The 17,299-nt window shown below is 41.4% G+C and overlaps 1 protein-coding gene across 2 annotated transcripts in view; it reads right to left on the minus strand.

The window, feature by feature from the left end:
• The window catches only part of LOC148519655 (uncharacterized), an 81,808-nt gene that overhangs the window by 34,757 nt on the left and 29,752 nt on the right, over positions 1–17,299 (minus strand). The gene's annotated exons all lie outside the window — the stretch shown is intronic.

Here is a 17,299-nt window from a genome sequence, read left to right on the forward strand (position 1 = left end):
TACAACTAGAATAAGCTGCTCTTTAAGGTGTTGCTTGCACCTATTACATATTATTTATTAGTAATAAATCATCAGCATATTCTGCAGTTTATTATAAAATGCAAAACTGCACTATCAACAAGGCAGGCAATAACGGCATAATGAAACATGAGACTTGGTACACAGTAGACTAAAATGATAAGTGCTGAATACATATGAGTAAATTAAGTGTGGCCTACACCGAAAAATAGTTCCATATTTTGCTACAAAACCCAAACAAATTGTTTATCAAACAGTGAGCCATTAAAAAACACCTGTCACATTATTGTTCATATAACATTGTTTTAGGGCATTAGCATTCAACATATTTAAGTAGTGTATGTGTTTATTTTCTCCTGTAACTAAGATTTGTCTGTCCTGTATTATAAGACCTCTCAGCATTCAGAGTAATCTCGTGGTGGTCTTCAAATCGCCCATTCAGATCTGAGATGGGTGGCTTTTTACGCTGGTGCATCTAAGGACATCATGATTAATACAGACCTAGAAGCACTACAATTCCAAATAACACAATGTTATTGAATATAATTATAATTTTTTTTTTGCATTTTATATAATATTAAGTTACAGTCCAAAGAATAAGAATATATAATAATTTAACAATGCAAGCGCATTCAACCTGCAGAAAAAGAGGAACTGTATTGTACAGCTCATAGTTATTGACAAATATGGACACTTCCATGGAAAATTCTTTAGAACCTGGGACTATAACTGGAATAGAGATAATATTGACAACTATGTAATGAATACTCACTCTGCTCACTAACTAGTAACATTAAGCATGTTTGACAGATGGATTCTATGACCACCAGGTGCTTTCCAAATATTCTTGAGTCGTTTGATCAAGATGGTAGTCAATAATGAATAGTCAGGAAGCACAGAAACGAGGTAAGTATGAAAGTAGCAATCCTCAGCATTGCAAGGTAAAATGTTTTAATTGGAGTGGGGATATTAAAAAGTGGACCTGCTTAAATAAGAGATGTGCTCTCTAGCATGACACAGACGCATCACAAGTAAATAATTCTTCACCATACTGAGGCAGAAAATGCTATTCTGGCAATAATCAAACCACTAAAATGTACTAATGCACTATAATAAAATTAAACAATAGATTCAACTTTTTACCTTACCCTCATTAATAAATAGGATTTATAAAGGAAGAACAAGTTGCTCTGTCAGTAGATGGAAACAGAGACACTGCTAGACTGCATTAGGATTGTGTTTACGCCAGCATAAGAGACACGGGGCCCGATTTGGAATCGCACGCATCGCATGTGGCAGCATCTAGAAATACTTGCAAACTGTGCATGCGCTGTAGCAAACATTTTTGCTTATCTCCATTTCTCTGCGGCCGCTAAATGGAAATTTCCTGGTTGCAACAATGTGAACGCACACAAAATAACCATCTAGTGGAGTGTCATGGGTCCAATTCTATGAGGTGCGTATGCCGAAAAGATGCCTATTTTAGATGGATTTCTTGCATACAGCATGGGGATGTAGTTGGCATCCCGGCGGTCGGGATGCCAGTGCTCAGAATGCCAGCACCGGAATCCTAACAACTGCCTGAATCCAAGAGCCAGCATCCCGACCGCTGAATCCCGAAAGGTAAGTATTGGGGTTAGGGGTAGGGATAGGCTGCAGGGAGGGTTAGGGGTAGGGTTACATATTTACCTGTAGGCATTGGGATTGGAAACCAGTCGGGATGCTGGAAATGGGATTTGGAGCACTGGGATCCAGTACCAAAACCCCCAACATGGGGTAGGTGTAAGTCCCGACTCCCAATACTAATGTTGACGGCTACGAATGCAGACAGAAAACGGGGGGCGGGGTACAACAGAAGACATGCCTATATAGTGCATTACCATACTGCTGGCAAAATATTTGAATCCCGTACATGGCCGCATACAGTGCTGTGCGTGTAACTCATAATCCAATATGTCATGGCAATTGTTCTGGGTTTTAGATGACTTGTCTTGGAAAACTTTGAAACCAACATTATTTTGGTTATATAATATAATTAATTGTTTTGGGAGACAGCAATTTCTAAGCAAGTCATAGTGATAATAATAATGTAACATTACAGGGATCACTTTCTAGTAAGAAGCAAATGTAGATTACAGTTGCACTGGTCGATTGTTGCAATACAACGTTTGTATGCTTATTATGATGACTCTACATACACCTGCAACCCATTCTTTGTTCTACTATAACACCTGCAAGGAAACTGCAATAATAACTGTACTTCCTCCACAAAAATTGTCATCAACCTAGTGATGATCTAAACAAAAGGAATGGTCACTTGGGAAAAGAATCACATTCATTCCTGAGTTGAGAACGTTTTCTACCCTCATCTACATAACAACAGTAACTTTATTTCCACATTTTCATAACTTCACTTGGGACAGTGAAAAAAAAAAAAATCTTCTAGTTTGAATAATTTTCTCTCTTTGATCAGGCTGGGTGGGAGTGAAGTAACAAACTGTCATTTCTCAAACACAGCCTGTAAAATGGCAGTTAGGAGCTGCCTGGTTGGTACTTTTCTCTCCATTTTCTCTCCTCTCCAAAGTGTAAAACATCTCCACCATGGGAGTATCTGTGACAACACAGGGGTCTATTTACTGAGCCTTGGATGGAGATAAAGTCAACAGAGATAAGATACCAACCAACCAGCTCCTAACTTTCATTTTTCAAACACAGCCTGTGACGAGATGTAGTTAATAGACTGGTGGACTAAATGCCGCTGGTCTATATAACGACACCAGAAGCCCGACGGGGGGACTTAAGATAGGTGTCGGTACTTCGACACCTATCCTAATCCCAATGCTGGAATGCCGAAGGTACACTGGACCGATCGAGGCACCACTAAAGGAGGGTTAGGAGAGGGACAGGGGCAGATTAGGGTACTTACCTGCTCCAGTCAGGATCTTCATCCTGTTGGGCATCCGCTTTCGGGATTGGAACCGGTTTAGCCGCCGGTATTTCAATCCCATTCCCCTGTGACATAGCAGTTAGGCTGGTACTTTATCTCCATCCAAGGCTTAGTAAATAGACTGCATAGTCCGGTAGCTACCTACCAGCACACCACTGACAATGAGAAGTAGCGACAGCTTGATAACAAAGATGCCACATGCTTCTCTTCCATATCTGGCTGACTATTAATCTTTTTGAGTTGAAATAATAAAGAGATATGATAATTGCAATATTGGCACAATCACACAATACAACTGGGCACACATTATGCGATCCATTGCACGATATATTATTCCTTCACTACATAGTGCAGTGTACATGGACAGCGCGATGTATCGCTCCATCGCGTTGTCCCGTTGCTGGGTACACACTTAGTGTAGTGTGTACCCAGCATTAACCTCTTTAAAATGATTAGAAGATAATTGTACAATATCATTTGCAAGGAGAATAGAATTGCCAATTGTGTGCAATCCATAGGAACATTTCACAAAGGCACATCATTCAGAAATGGAAATGACCCAGAACAATGGAAATCATAGTTAAAGAACAGAATAACTACAGTCTAAACCTAAGATTCTGTTACGAAGATTTACAGTCTAAACCTAAGATTCTGTTACGAAGATTTAACTACCTATAGTTATCTATTATGTTAACATATACTGTACAAATATTTTGATTTTTGGGATGATTTTAGTAGAGAGCATCAGTAACCTAATATGTACACATATAGATGTACATAGACTAATGACCATAAAATAAAATAAATGTAAAGACAGCTTTAACATAGTGTTCTTAGACACAGGTGATCCCAGCTTTTCTGCTGCCTAGGACGTGTGACATTGCCTCCAGCATCACCATTACTAAATGTCGTCAGTAATATTGATAATACTAATAAGGTATGCCACTAGTAGTAATACGTTTTGTAATGTCATAATCAAAAGATAAAATATAAATATATACGGTAAATAAATATTCCCAATGATGAGTTGATTTATACTACAAAGCCACTCAGTGTATGCAAGTTAAATAGAAAAATCCATAGCTGGGTACTGTTAGAAAACTGAGGTATTAGTTGCGGCTTTTGGGCCGTGTAGCAGCCTTGGCAAGCTGTGGCCTGTGGGCCGTAGAACAAGATGCGGCCTTTGGGCCGTGTAGCAGGATGTGGCCTGTGAGCCGTAGAACAAGAATCGGCCTTTGGGCAGTGTGGCAGCGGCAGGCTGTGATGGTCTGAAGATGGACCTATGCCGGCGGGTTGACTCAAGCGATGGTATGCTGGATGGCGTACTTTGGACGCTGGATTGCGGCCTGTGCCGCCGGGGGTGACAAGCAATGGTACGCTGGATTGTGGCCTGTGCCGCCGGGTTGACAAGCAATGGTACGCTTTATTGCGTACTTTGGACGCTGGATTGTGGCCTGTGCCGCCGGGTTGACACAAGCAGCTGGACGCAGAACTGAGCACTCTGGACACTGAATGCAGTCTGTTCCGCCTGGATTTCACACACGGTAGAGTGTGAATATGCAGACCGTGCCTCCTAGATGACACAAGTGGCAAGTTACAGAAGCAGACAGGAGGACTGGGTACTCCACTGGATTACAGGAGACAACACCAAAACCTGAAACACGTGAAACGCTATCACCGGCACCAGAGCAGCGTTCGCACCAGAAGGAAATAGATGCAGCAGCCAATCCAGAACTATCCCAGAATGAAGGACAGGAGGTAGGAGGAGTTTCAGTGAAAGCTCGCTCGATGTTCATCTCGTCCTGCATTCGCAGTGCGGCGGCTTGTGACAGGTGCACAGATGATATGTCATCCGATCCGGCCGACATATTGTCCACATCTGCCAGTGTGTACCCACGATGAACGACTCTGCGTGCTCCCGTGGGGTCGTTCATCGCATCGACAGATTGAGCTGCATGTAGGCTCAATCTGTCAATTTGTGACTTCATGTGTGGATGCAGCTGGTATATAACATATCGTGTGGTTGTTAACCAGATCGTGTGGCGTGTACAGACCACACAATATGTTGTCCGTCGCTTCGTGGGTCGGCCGAGTACGCACGTTTCCAAAGCCTGATGTGTGTACCTATTTGGAGACCAGTATTCCTTGCTGTGTCTGTCCCACACAGAAGAGTTGGGTGTTTCTCTCAGACATGCTGCCTCCCAGCTTCACATATTAAGTCAGCATGTCAAGATGCGGGCTGTAAGCAGACAGCAAATGGTGGCCTCTAAAGGACAACACTGTAAGTCCAGGTCTCATGATTTCATAACTATTACAGAAAAATAATACTGTCCATGATTCATACTTGCATAGATATCTGTAGGCATTATTGTCAATGGAATTAGGCCTCGGATATATTTCAAACTTAAATGCTAGCCCCATAAGAAATTACAATAAGTATCTTCCTAAATTATAGTGTAGTATTATATGTGCAGGAAGAAAAGTCATGTGGGTTGTATGTAAAACAGATATTTCCCAAGCTATAGCAAAAAAAATAATTATATATATATATATATATATATATATATTTCACACACAAACCTGGAGTGGTGGTCTCACAAGGAAGGGGCTGAAAAGCACGGTGGTTAAAAATGAAAATTAGAAGTTGTCAGTTTTTTTAGGGGTCAATCTGATGGAAGAGTGGTCTGCGTTCGTGTCATCCCCCAAGAGCAGATTACATGAAAATACCTGATGTTCTGTTTTCTGCTTATTTTCTTATTAATTTGAAAGAAACCATGCTGCATCATTTATGGTGTCATTTTATTTTTATAATTTTTATCATATTAAACTTAATTTGCTAATATTATATCTTTGTATTATTAAGGGGTTCCCATTATATATAAACTTTGTTATTTTACAAATGCTACATAATTTAATAAAGATGATTGCTTGGTTTACCAATGTTCTGATTTAATTAAGTTACCATGGTATAATGAGTTAAGGGAGCAACTGAAGACTTCAGGAAAGAGTGAGCTTTAAAAACAAATGTAGGTGGTGGCAGGATTGGAAGCTTAATAGTGATTGTGAATTATATAAAAGGTTATTTTAATCACATTTAGACAAACCAGCTTTGTTAAACTTTTGTCACACACATGTAGGCTATGTATGTGCTGTGTGTTACAAGAAGATATATGCCAGCACTAGTTGTCTGCCAAATTAAGTTGCCCAGCTGTAAAGCTGGGCTTCCACTATACAATGTTCTGTCAGATATCTGTCCAATCTGGCTGTTTAGAATGAAAACCTGGTAATGTATGGGAGCAAATGACAATCGTCCATTTGCTCACACACACTGGAAAATAGCCAAAAATGGTTGTTCAGACAAATTGGTTAAAATACACAAATTTAACCAATTTTAACAATTTTCTTTGTCCCTTTTTCAGTGTTTAAAACTAGGGATGTGCAGGCTCGGATAGGTTCGAGTTTGCACGTTGAGTTCGGATTTTTCCCTCCAAAAAAACGGAACTCAGAAAGAGGCTAAACATCATCTTAAATGGACGAACATCATCATTCCTGGACTTTTGACCAGGAATGATGATGTTCGTCCATGTAAGATGACGTTTAGCCTCTTTCTGAGTTCCGTTTTTTTGGAGGGAAAAATCCGAACTCAACGTGCAAACTCGAACCTATCCGAGCCTGCACATCCCTATTTAAAACCATATGATCGACTGTCATTTGCTCCCATACATTACCAGGTTTTCTTTCCAACCAGCCAGACTGCAAAGATATCCAATAGAAACCTGTATAGTGGATGCCCAGCTTAATACCAGCTGTATTCCTTAAAAATATGCCAGACATGAAAGTAATATGATCTTAAGTTTATCTAGAAAAATGTTAGAAATAAAGCTCATGCATATTCCATCAACGGTGGCAATATACTCATACAAAAAGTCACCTATAAAAGGGATGGCAGGAATGCCTTGTAGTCTGCCGTTAGAGGTAATTATATACTAGTTACCAAATAATATACTACCAGTAATAACAAGTAATATGATTTGGCACAGCTTAGTGCTGTACGTAGGTACAGCCTGCTTCTAAGAATTATTAAGTACCAGGGCTTGTAGTCAGGGTTGATTTAAGACAAAGTGTGGCCCATGTGCACAAATCATGATGAGGCCCTTTAGTTACACATTGCCAAACACATTATAAATACCCCATGCATGGATCACCACAATTGTATTTTAATACAGTTGGTCAGGAGATATAGAAGCTACTGCCACGATTTATACCTGCACTTTCCCTTAGTGCCACGTGGAAGCTGCCCTCCTATATACTGACTGCTTATGCCTGCTAAGTAGCTTTCTGGCTTAGTATCAGCTCAGTAAACAGCTAGGAGGGCAAGCTCCAGAAGTGAGGATGGGTAGGCTTGAAATAATCCCTTCCTTCCGGTCCGGAAACTACTACTACTACTAATTTAATTCTATAATCTAGGATAGCAGAGTTACATATGAACAACAAATACGATTTCTAAAACTGTCTTTTGGACAGAAAAAAAATCAAAAAGGAGTTTGTTGCCCTTAATGCACAGTGTCATGTTTGGCAGAGCATCCCCACAAGTCCCTTAAACACACTGTAAAGCATGAATGCTAACGGAGGAGAAATTGTTTAGGTTTGACAGGAGTAGAACACTTTACGATCATAGGGCGGAATTCAATTGTTTTCGTGGCCCGCATCTGCCGTCTAAAGTGACAGGAGATCGCGGGCCGCTATGCAATTGTTCGAGATTTTTGTGCTGATCGCGCCCAAAGTGGTCGGGTTTAGCTGCGTAAAGCAGCTAAACCCGACCAAAGTGCTGGGCGCGATCGCGAAAAGTGATGTTTGGGCGCCCAAACATGTCACTTTTCGCACATTTCAGCTCTCATCCCCCAGGGGCTGCGAGCTGAAATGTAGCGCTGGCAGCTGATCGTGCCTAACAGGAGCAAGAATTGAATAGCTCCGTCGGGCGCGATGGGGGCAGGAATCAATTGAATTCCGCCCATTGAGTCCACTGTGAAGTCCTCTTTGTACCAAAGTATTCTAGAGGGAATTGTGAGGTCATCTGTACAATAACTGAGGCTTAAAGAAGAGCTCACAATTCTGTTTATTTTACAGCTGCTGATGGCTCTCTTGCTTGTTTATATTTTCTTTTTTATTCAAAAACTGAAGCTTGGCTGAAACTGGATCATTAAAGAGGATAATAATCCTAAACACGCCAGCAAAATTACATCTGAAAGGCTGCCATAAAAAATAAAATAAAAATAGCGGTCAATATCTAGATATCAACACCATTGAGAAACTGTGGCAAGACCTTAAGAAAATGGTTAATGAACACACACCATCAAACGTCAATGAAATGAAGCAATTCATGTAAAAAATCTGATTAAATGAAACGAGTTCCTGTACCTGCCACCTCCGTCTTCTCCCCCATAGTGCTGCCTGAGGCAAGCTACTCAACTCCAGATAGATGAACTCCTCCTCATGTTGCTACATTTTGGTGCCGTCCCTGTATTTGAACTAATCACTACTCATTCATGTCTGGCGGTATTCTCAAAGGTCACCATGCATAAACACTGTCTGGAAGGAATTGTTCCAATAAATAATTAATTCCAGTAAATGATAACTGGGAGATTTAGAAACTGACATTGCTGAGACCTATGGCACTTAAAATATAATCATTTTCAAACAAGTTTTATTTCCTGGCATTGGAATTCCAAAAAAAGTATAATGGTGTTGACATTTTATATCTGTAAGAAATCAAATTCTGTAGTGTACGGTCAGTGGTACACGATCTATTGATTTATAAATCACCCAAATCTTAATTGTAAGATTCAGTCCATCTGTGCAACAAAGGTAAAGTAATAGTTACGGTAAGTCTCACCACCAAAAGTTCTCTCATTTCAATGGATAATAGCCACTGGTAATGCTTTCGTTTGGGGAGCACAAGCAACATGCACAAAAGTTAGAGTGAATTTCATTTAACATTCTCTGGTCATGTTCTGTTCAGGAAATATTTATTGGCCTCACCATGGTTACCAGACACACATAAAACACAACTCATAAAATATAACCCTACTTTAAACATGAAACATCTGCTAGCCTTTTAGTTCTGCTGAGAACAATCCTACAAAGCCTGATGATTAAAACAATGCAAAGAGGTTACTGTGCAGAGCATTATATGCGATAACCAACTCAAGCTTTGCTATCATTTTATTCATTTATAAAGAAATATATTGTTACAGATTCCTGGGCTGTTCCACGTAAACCCCTAGAAGCCAGGCTAACGAGGTCTTCTGCCACTAACAGCCACCCGCTGTTCCATTAGAACTGGAAGACGTTCACCGGTACTTAAGTAGCCGTCTGGACTTAATACTCGGGGTAGTAGAGGTTTACACTGATTACCTACAGAAGCCAGAGAATAGCAGGAGATACTGGATACTGGGAGTAAAGTCAGTAGTACGGCTAGGAAGCCGATGGTGTGGCTAAAGCCGGCAGTACAATTTGAAGAGTTGATGAATTGGTTTGGAAGCCAGTGATGCAGCTCTGAGAGCAGATGGTGCAGCGTTGTACGCCGATGGTGCGGCTTTGTACGCCGATGGTGCGACTAAAGCCAGTAATTCAATTTGAAGAGTTATTGTAGTGACTCGGAAGCCAGTGATGCGGCTTTGAGAGCCGATGGTAGCTTGAAGCCTGACGGAGCGTCTGGAGAGCCGGTGGGGCGGCTTGGAAGCCGGTAGCAACCAGGAGGCTGACTAGGCGGCTGGAAAGCCAGTGGTGCAGCTTGGAAGGCGGAAGCAGCCAGGAGGCTGACAGAGCAGCTGGAAGCCGGGGAAACAGCATGAGCTATGACCAGGAAAGATGAGAACACTAACCATGCAGCAGAGCCGAGAAATCCACAAGGAATGCTATAATCGACACACGCACACCCAGCACTCATACATACACACACACTGCCAGGACTCATAGATACACACACACTAACACTGCCAGCACTCATACATACATAACAGAGAACTCTTACCTGGCTCCATTCAGCTGCAGCTGCAGGCCTGTTCCTCGTGTTGCTTAGGGGGGGCGGAGCTTCCGATGTGAGTGACAGGCTGGCTGCTCCGGATGTAAGGAGGGGAATGCAGGAGAAAGGGCTGTCATCACTGCTGCTGAGTGCCTACTCTACCAGACTGACAGGTGAGATTGCAGTGCCAGGGGCTGGGGGAGATACAGTGGCTTGCAGGGACTGAAACCGGCATCCCTTTCTTTTTTTTTTGTGTGGATCTAGCGGCGCCCTCTAGTGGCCGGCTCCCTTAGGCACATTCCTAAGCTTGCCTAATGGTAACGTCGGCCCTGGGGGCCAGTAATGGATTGGGAGAGAGGTGCTTTGGGCCTGCGCTCACTTGAATATGATAGGCTACATAGCAGTCTGTGCACAGGGCACACAATGACATTGGTGGGTGAAGGCGCTGCTGCCACCAGTCTGTATAGCACTGCTAGTCACGTGGGCCACTCCCACAACAGGGGCCTTATGCAAAGCAATACAATTATGACATATCAAATCTAAATGTTGGCAGAAGCAATTTCAACAGCTAGTATTTTACTTTGTGCAGATATGCTGAGGTTTGTTTTGTACAAATAGTAAACTATATGCAAATATGTGTGTTTGTCTAATTCACCAAGAGAACTAGAAACACAAGCACTATCTATGAAATGTAAGCACTGATTTTGCACATTTAGTGATTAATACTGTTATTCAGCAGAATCTTTTTAACCTGCTGTACTAAAAGTGGTTCCATGCTGGCATCCCATTGTCACTGAGAAACCAGCTGCAATGATATGTAGCAGATTACATACTTACCCAGCATGCCACTTTTATGCCAAAAGCTTTCATCTTCTATAGAATATAATGTAAATTATATTACAGACCTAAATGTTTATTTCATTATTCACATTGTTTATTATCCATTTTTAGAAATGTACTGTAGGCCTACTGCATAGTTCCTATGTTGCAGAAAAATCCTCATAACACATAATGTAAATATAACCTGCTGGTTTTTCTACTGAGGGTTCCTTACAAACAACAATAAATGCAGAAAGTGCAGCGCAAAAGCCTTTACTTCTCATAGTAAGCTTATTTGCATAGCTACACCTGAATCTATGAACAGGTACAATGGTTAGCACAAGATGTTGTCAATTGAAAGAGAGCTAAGGGGAATCTGGTCAGAATGTCGACATTCAGGATATCGACAATCAGAATATCGACAGGTTCTAAAGGCTGACAGTCGGCATGTCGACATGGACTTTAGGTTAAAAACGTCTGTCGACATTCTAAAATGTCGATATGATTAAAATGACAACATGTCCATAATGCTGACATTTACCATGTTGATACCAGAAGTAGACAACCATTCTGGAGTCAACTTGTTAAATGACAATATGAACATGTTGACAGTTTTGAATATTGACATTAAAATAAAAGAACAGCGCTGTGAAAAGTGAAAGATTTAACCATAAATTAAAACATCAAATATAATTTATTTAAATACATAAGCAAAAACCTACAGAAAATAAATGCATGTATTTCTTGGAAACCTGTCCTGTGTGAAATAGCGGGTGGCAGCCAAGAATACAATACCAGCTGCAGTGCCTTTGATTGAATATCCACAAGTTGGTTGTTGACCTAAAGCCCATGTTGACATACTGACTGTCGACATTCAGTACTTGCCGTCGTTCTGAATGTTGACTTTTTATAACACACCCAGCTAAGGACATCCACATTCTAAACACCGGAACGCTACATTTTGTGATGCATATACATTATGGGCCATATTCATCATCACTAAAGAAGCCTTTTTTTAAGTTTTCATAATTCTCATTTTAATGTAAAATCCATATTCATCAAACCTATAATAAAGGAGATATCTCTCATGTCAAAACTATCCCAGAAATTTTCACACTCCCCATATTGAAATATGGGGATGTTAAAATTGTGGGATACATAAAACTCCAAAAATACATTATTTGCGGAGTTTGAAAGTGAAACTGATCGCCATCTGCAGATGGCATTCAGTTTCCCTACTGCGCTAAACACTGCTAACAAGCTGCTGGCAGCTTGTGTAGAAGCGCGTGCAGCGGAGTGATCTGCTCTCCCCTCCACAGGCCATCCGCCCACATCTCCACAGCCCGCCCGCCCCTCCACAGCCAGTCCGCTTGCTCATTTCTGAACATTCTTTTTTCCATTTATCATAGCTCCCGCTCCACGCTGATGCCGCACATGCGCTGTAATTAAAATCATCCAGCAGAGAGCTGGATTTCTATCAACTGTAGATGAAAATAATCACTAATACGGAAAGATGTCTACGCAACAGGAGGCACTTTTCTGAAGTGATAATTTTACTATAGACAAATTATTAATTTTTTGTAATTGTAAAATGAGAATTTAAAACTACATTTTCTCATTTTATAATTGATGAATAGAGCCCTAAGGGCTAATGAGGCAAGCTGATGACCCTCCTGAAAAGATGTGCAGATACATCTATTGATGTGTTTTTTTTAAGAACCAACAGATAGAACTATGTTTATGGCAGCGAACCAGAATATGTGATGTCCTTTTGCAGATCTGACTTGTTTGTTAAATATCCATAGCTATTCATTAAGTTAATTACGAAATAAAAATTCTGGTGAACTGTTCACTACGATTAACTGTGCTTTGTTTCTTCTGTGTTCACAATCCCAACTTGAATGGTGCATGCGAGGTCCCTTGCTAGGATTACTCCAGGGTAACACGCACACACTCTGCAAGGTCCTCAGTGAACTTTGCCTATATAAGACTGTCCCGTTACAGCCCAGTGAGACTTGACCGTTTAGAAGTCTATTTCCACAATTAGTAAATCCGAATAGCCAATAATTTGAATGTGTATTAAGCATTTGGCAAAACCTCACTGCACAAATAATAAAAAAAAAGGATTTGTGTAATCTGGCTCATAATGGGGGAAATTCAATTCAGCGCGAGTTTGTTAAGCTCCCGGGATGAGTGCCTGGAACTATTCAATAGCCCGCGCTGTAATTCGGTGACTAGCTGATTTCTGCTTGCACCCTCTTGAGGTGCAAGCAGAAATCCGCACTACCTAGTGCATCGGGGCAACATTCTGTGAGGTAACATTGCGCCCCACACTTAAGTCATAAAATGCAGTTTACGGTAGGTATTACTCACAATAAACTGCATGACCTGACTTTAGTGCCGAGCATGATGCAGGCAGTTGAATAGCTCCAGGCACTCATCCACTGTTGGATCTTAACAAACTTGCACTGAATTGAATTTCCCCCAATGAGTGTAGATAATCGGGGCACCTGGCCAAGTTACAGGTTGCCCACATGTGGCAAATGTTAGTCAGGAACTTGCATATAATTTCCTGGTATCTTTATTTTATGAGATAAATTAGTGACCTGAACATGTTACACATTTATTTAAAAAAAAAACATTGTCCAGATTCATTTAACAATATCTTGTAATTTGGATATAGCAATTTGAGACAAAATAATTGCGTGACTAAGTGATGATTTAATGTATTTTATTAAATGGATTCAAAAGTGAATATGGCAGACCCTAGTGAGGCTAAAAATCAGTGCGACTTGGCAGGTCTGTTTTCATGGAGATTATTTTATTTTTGGTAGGCTGCTCACAGGATGTGTTCTATTTTAAGCCAAGTCGGCAGTCAGGAACATTCAAGAATAGGCTGTATTTAAAAAGATAGGAAAAATGAAGCTAGAGTTATACTCTCTACACAATGGTGCACAAACAGACACTGACAGGAGAATTGTTCATTTTGTCACATAATTAATCTTCTATTGTTTCAAATAAGCAAAAGAGAGCAAAAATAGATACATAGCGGTGAAGTAATGTTTAGGTATATACGGTATAATATATAACATAAATGGTTAACATTACCTTTTTTATTATTTCATTAAGTTCACCAATTGGCAGAAACGAAAAAAACCTATGGTCTCAATTCTGCCATGTTTTAAAGTATTTTAAGTTGTAAACCATAAATATGAGCCATCAATGTATGCGGTCATCAACTGACTCCACTGAATGAGCCCCATGTGATTCAGACTGTCAGCCTAAATACATTGTCTGGATCTGTTCAATTCAGAAATCCAAGTGGCCAAATTGGTTCACAGATCCATTCATTCAGTCCTTTGGCAATGTGATCAAGTATGTCCAATAGGCAGCTAATTACAGAGATTTCAGCACCTTAAAGTATTTTGTAATAATTACTTTTTGGCAAGCAATAACAAATGATCTTCTGATTAAGCCTTTGGAGAGCATATATATTTGTCAGCTCATATACATAGATATATACAAAAACCACGTGGTCCGGCACTCCTCTATCATCAGTCCACTTGCTCCGGTGCCTCCAGCTACAAGGTTAATTCAAAATGGAATAAAGGCTGCAGCACTCAGAGGCTGATGTAGAATAACTGTTATATTAACAAGTGTCACAAAAAAATGCAAACGTTTCGGAGCTCTGAGCTCCTTTGTCAAGGTGTGAACATTTACACCGACGCTAAAACCCGGGTTATTGCAGGGTTAACCCGGGTAGCTCCTTAGTGTAAAAGGGGAGAGGGTTGGATCGCCAGGTCGAGTGACCCAGCAATCCAACCTAGGTAACTTGCAGGGTTTAACACGGGAATAACCCGTGAAACCCTGCTGTGTAAACGGCGCGATCCGGGTCACGATGATCGGCCGATTGGTCCGACTTCAGTGGCGCTTGGAGATACCGGGTCTGATCCGGATTGGAACCCTGTTCCAACTCCAGGTCAGACCCGGAATTTAGGTGTAAAAGTGGTATTATTCAACATCGGCCTCTGAGTGCTGCAGCCTTTATTCCATTTTACATAGAGACAGAAATATATACAGAGATATAGATATCTCATTAAGGTCACAGCATGTATAGTATCATTCCTCAAAACACAATGCACTAGATAATGTCGGTGTGGCTAGAACAAATTGCACAAAGTAGTGGTATGTTGGGACTGGTGTTCACTTTTGTTTTAAACAAAGTTCATACATCCAACTGTTTTTCATTGCAAAATTTTTTTTCTTGCATTTGCTTCCCTCACATATGTTCAACATTATTCCCACCTTTTTTCAGTAGTTGTAGGTTTCAGTGTATCAAATACATGTATAGCAATTTTATATCTGAATCTGTAATTTTTTTTTGAATGTTACATCTTAAAGGGGAATTATTTTTTGCTTTAAATCTAAAACATGTCTGTGTGCCAGAGACTTAAGACACCAAGGGGTCTTAGGCATGATGCTGGTTTGGGTTCCATTGTTTATACTGTCTGGTCTTTTCTCTGCTTTATGCCCCGTCAACTTCAACTCTCAGGGGGAGATTTATCAAAGCTTGGAGAGAGATAAGGTCAAGAGAGAGGTAACTTACCAACCAATCAACACCTAAAGCTAAATACACACTGACAGATATATTGCCCGTTCCATTGAATGGGCTATATATCTGTAGTGCATCTGCAGAAGATATGTCTGTGAACCAAGGCAGAGCCTCCCCAATCATACTCCTGAGATTTTATATAAAAATTATTAGAATAATACAAATATTTATAACTTATAAACATCTTCTTTGTTTATTGTAATAATTTTTATAGTTAACACTCACTAGCTTTGTGGAGCTCCCTGGGACTGCAAAGAAATGAGAGATGAGGCAGCAACAGCTCAGCCTCGCTTTTGTATAGTCAGACACTGCTTGGGGGGTGGGGCCACACCACAGGCAGTAAGCACTGCTTGGGGGGTGGGGCCACACCACAGGCAGTAAGCTGCACAGAAAGAGCGAATAGAGGCATGCCATGAGCACTGATTGACACCCTTGGATGTGTCATGTGACCAGGAAGTGCACTGCAGGCTTTAGAAATCGGAGCTCAGTTAGAAAGCAGCAGCAAGAGAAGACATAGTGATGAAGGTAGGAGAATCAATGGACACTGAAGCTTAGTGTAGTAAGGGGCGTTACAGTGAATAGGGGGTGAGACAGGCTCTCAGCACTCAGATCCATCTCCATGTGTGCCTCCCCAGACATTGACCTCATCACACGTCACTGCTGTGAACAACGTTGTTCACAGACATATCATATCTGTCCTGCATCATAGCAGATGCTAGTTTCTCTTGCATATGTTTGTGTATGTGGTTGTGTGTACGGGCGACCCGCCGACCGCCCGTACAGTTATTGCAGGGACCCGCCGTTGACTGATATCTCAAATAGGCGGACAATTTACATGCTCGTACAGTTGTGATGTAAACGCAGACCCATCGGCAACCTATTGGTGTGTATGCACTTACCAGTTGTCAGATAGGTCAGTGAGTCGGCAGTGGGCCAGGTGTGTACCCAGCTTAACTTTCATTTTACAGACTGTGCTTGAAAAAGGGATGCAGTTTATTTACTGGCGTCCGAAATGGCGGCTGGAAGCCCGACTCTGTACTAAAGATAGGCGTCTAAATACAGACGCCAATCTTTAGCCAGAAGCCGAAAATCCCGATGCCCGGCATCCCGAATGAAGGTAAGCGGGGACTGTTATCCACGTGGGGTCCTTGGGGTTAGGCAACCCCTGGGAAGGTTTAGGGTCAGGCTAGGGGAAGGGGGGTTAGGGTTAGGCACTCCCTGGGGAGGGTTAGGGTCAGGCTAGAGGAAGGGGGGGATAGGTCCCAATGGGGGAGGTTAGGCACCACCAGGGGGGAGGTTAGGGTTAGGCTCGACTTAGGGAGGGTTAGGGGGGAGAGAGGGGAGGGTTAGGGTACTTACCAGCCCCAGTCGAGATCCCGACGGTTCGGGTTTCCAGCGTCGGTATTTAGTCCGCCAGCAATACATCCGATGGCATTACATACAGATTCCCTTGAGAAATGACAAACTGATTGGTTGTTACTTTATTTCTCCACTTTTTCTCTCTCAAAGGTTTGATAAGTCTCCCCCTGGCTCAGCAGGTGATGCTTGGTGGTTGTTAAAATGGAGAATCGCTAGCTCCAGTTTTATTTTACTGAACTATTATTCTTTGCCCAGAGCACTTTCCACATCACATAATGTCCCCTACACTTTCTAACACATGATTTTAAGCTGCCAGCGATGCAATGTAATGCTATATTGCATTTCTGTACACATTACAAGATCCTTCATACAGCATCGCAATATATCTTTACATGCTTCATGTAACACCACGTCGTCCATGGAATCGTCCCATTGGACAAGCAGAACATCCAGTGGGATGATGCAATGAACGACAAGTGAAAACAATGGATTGGGGGTACACACTATATGATGGCCGTTC

This window comes from Taudactylus pleione, unplaced genomic scaffold, assembly GCF_031769625.1.
Source record: "Taudactylus pleione unplaced genomic scaffold, aTauple2 ptg000186l, whole genome shotgun sequence".
In the NCBI taxonomy this organism is placed as follows: Eukaryota; Metazoa; Chordata; class Amphibia; order Anura; family Myobatrachidae; genus Taudactylus; species Taudactylus pleione.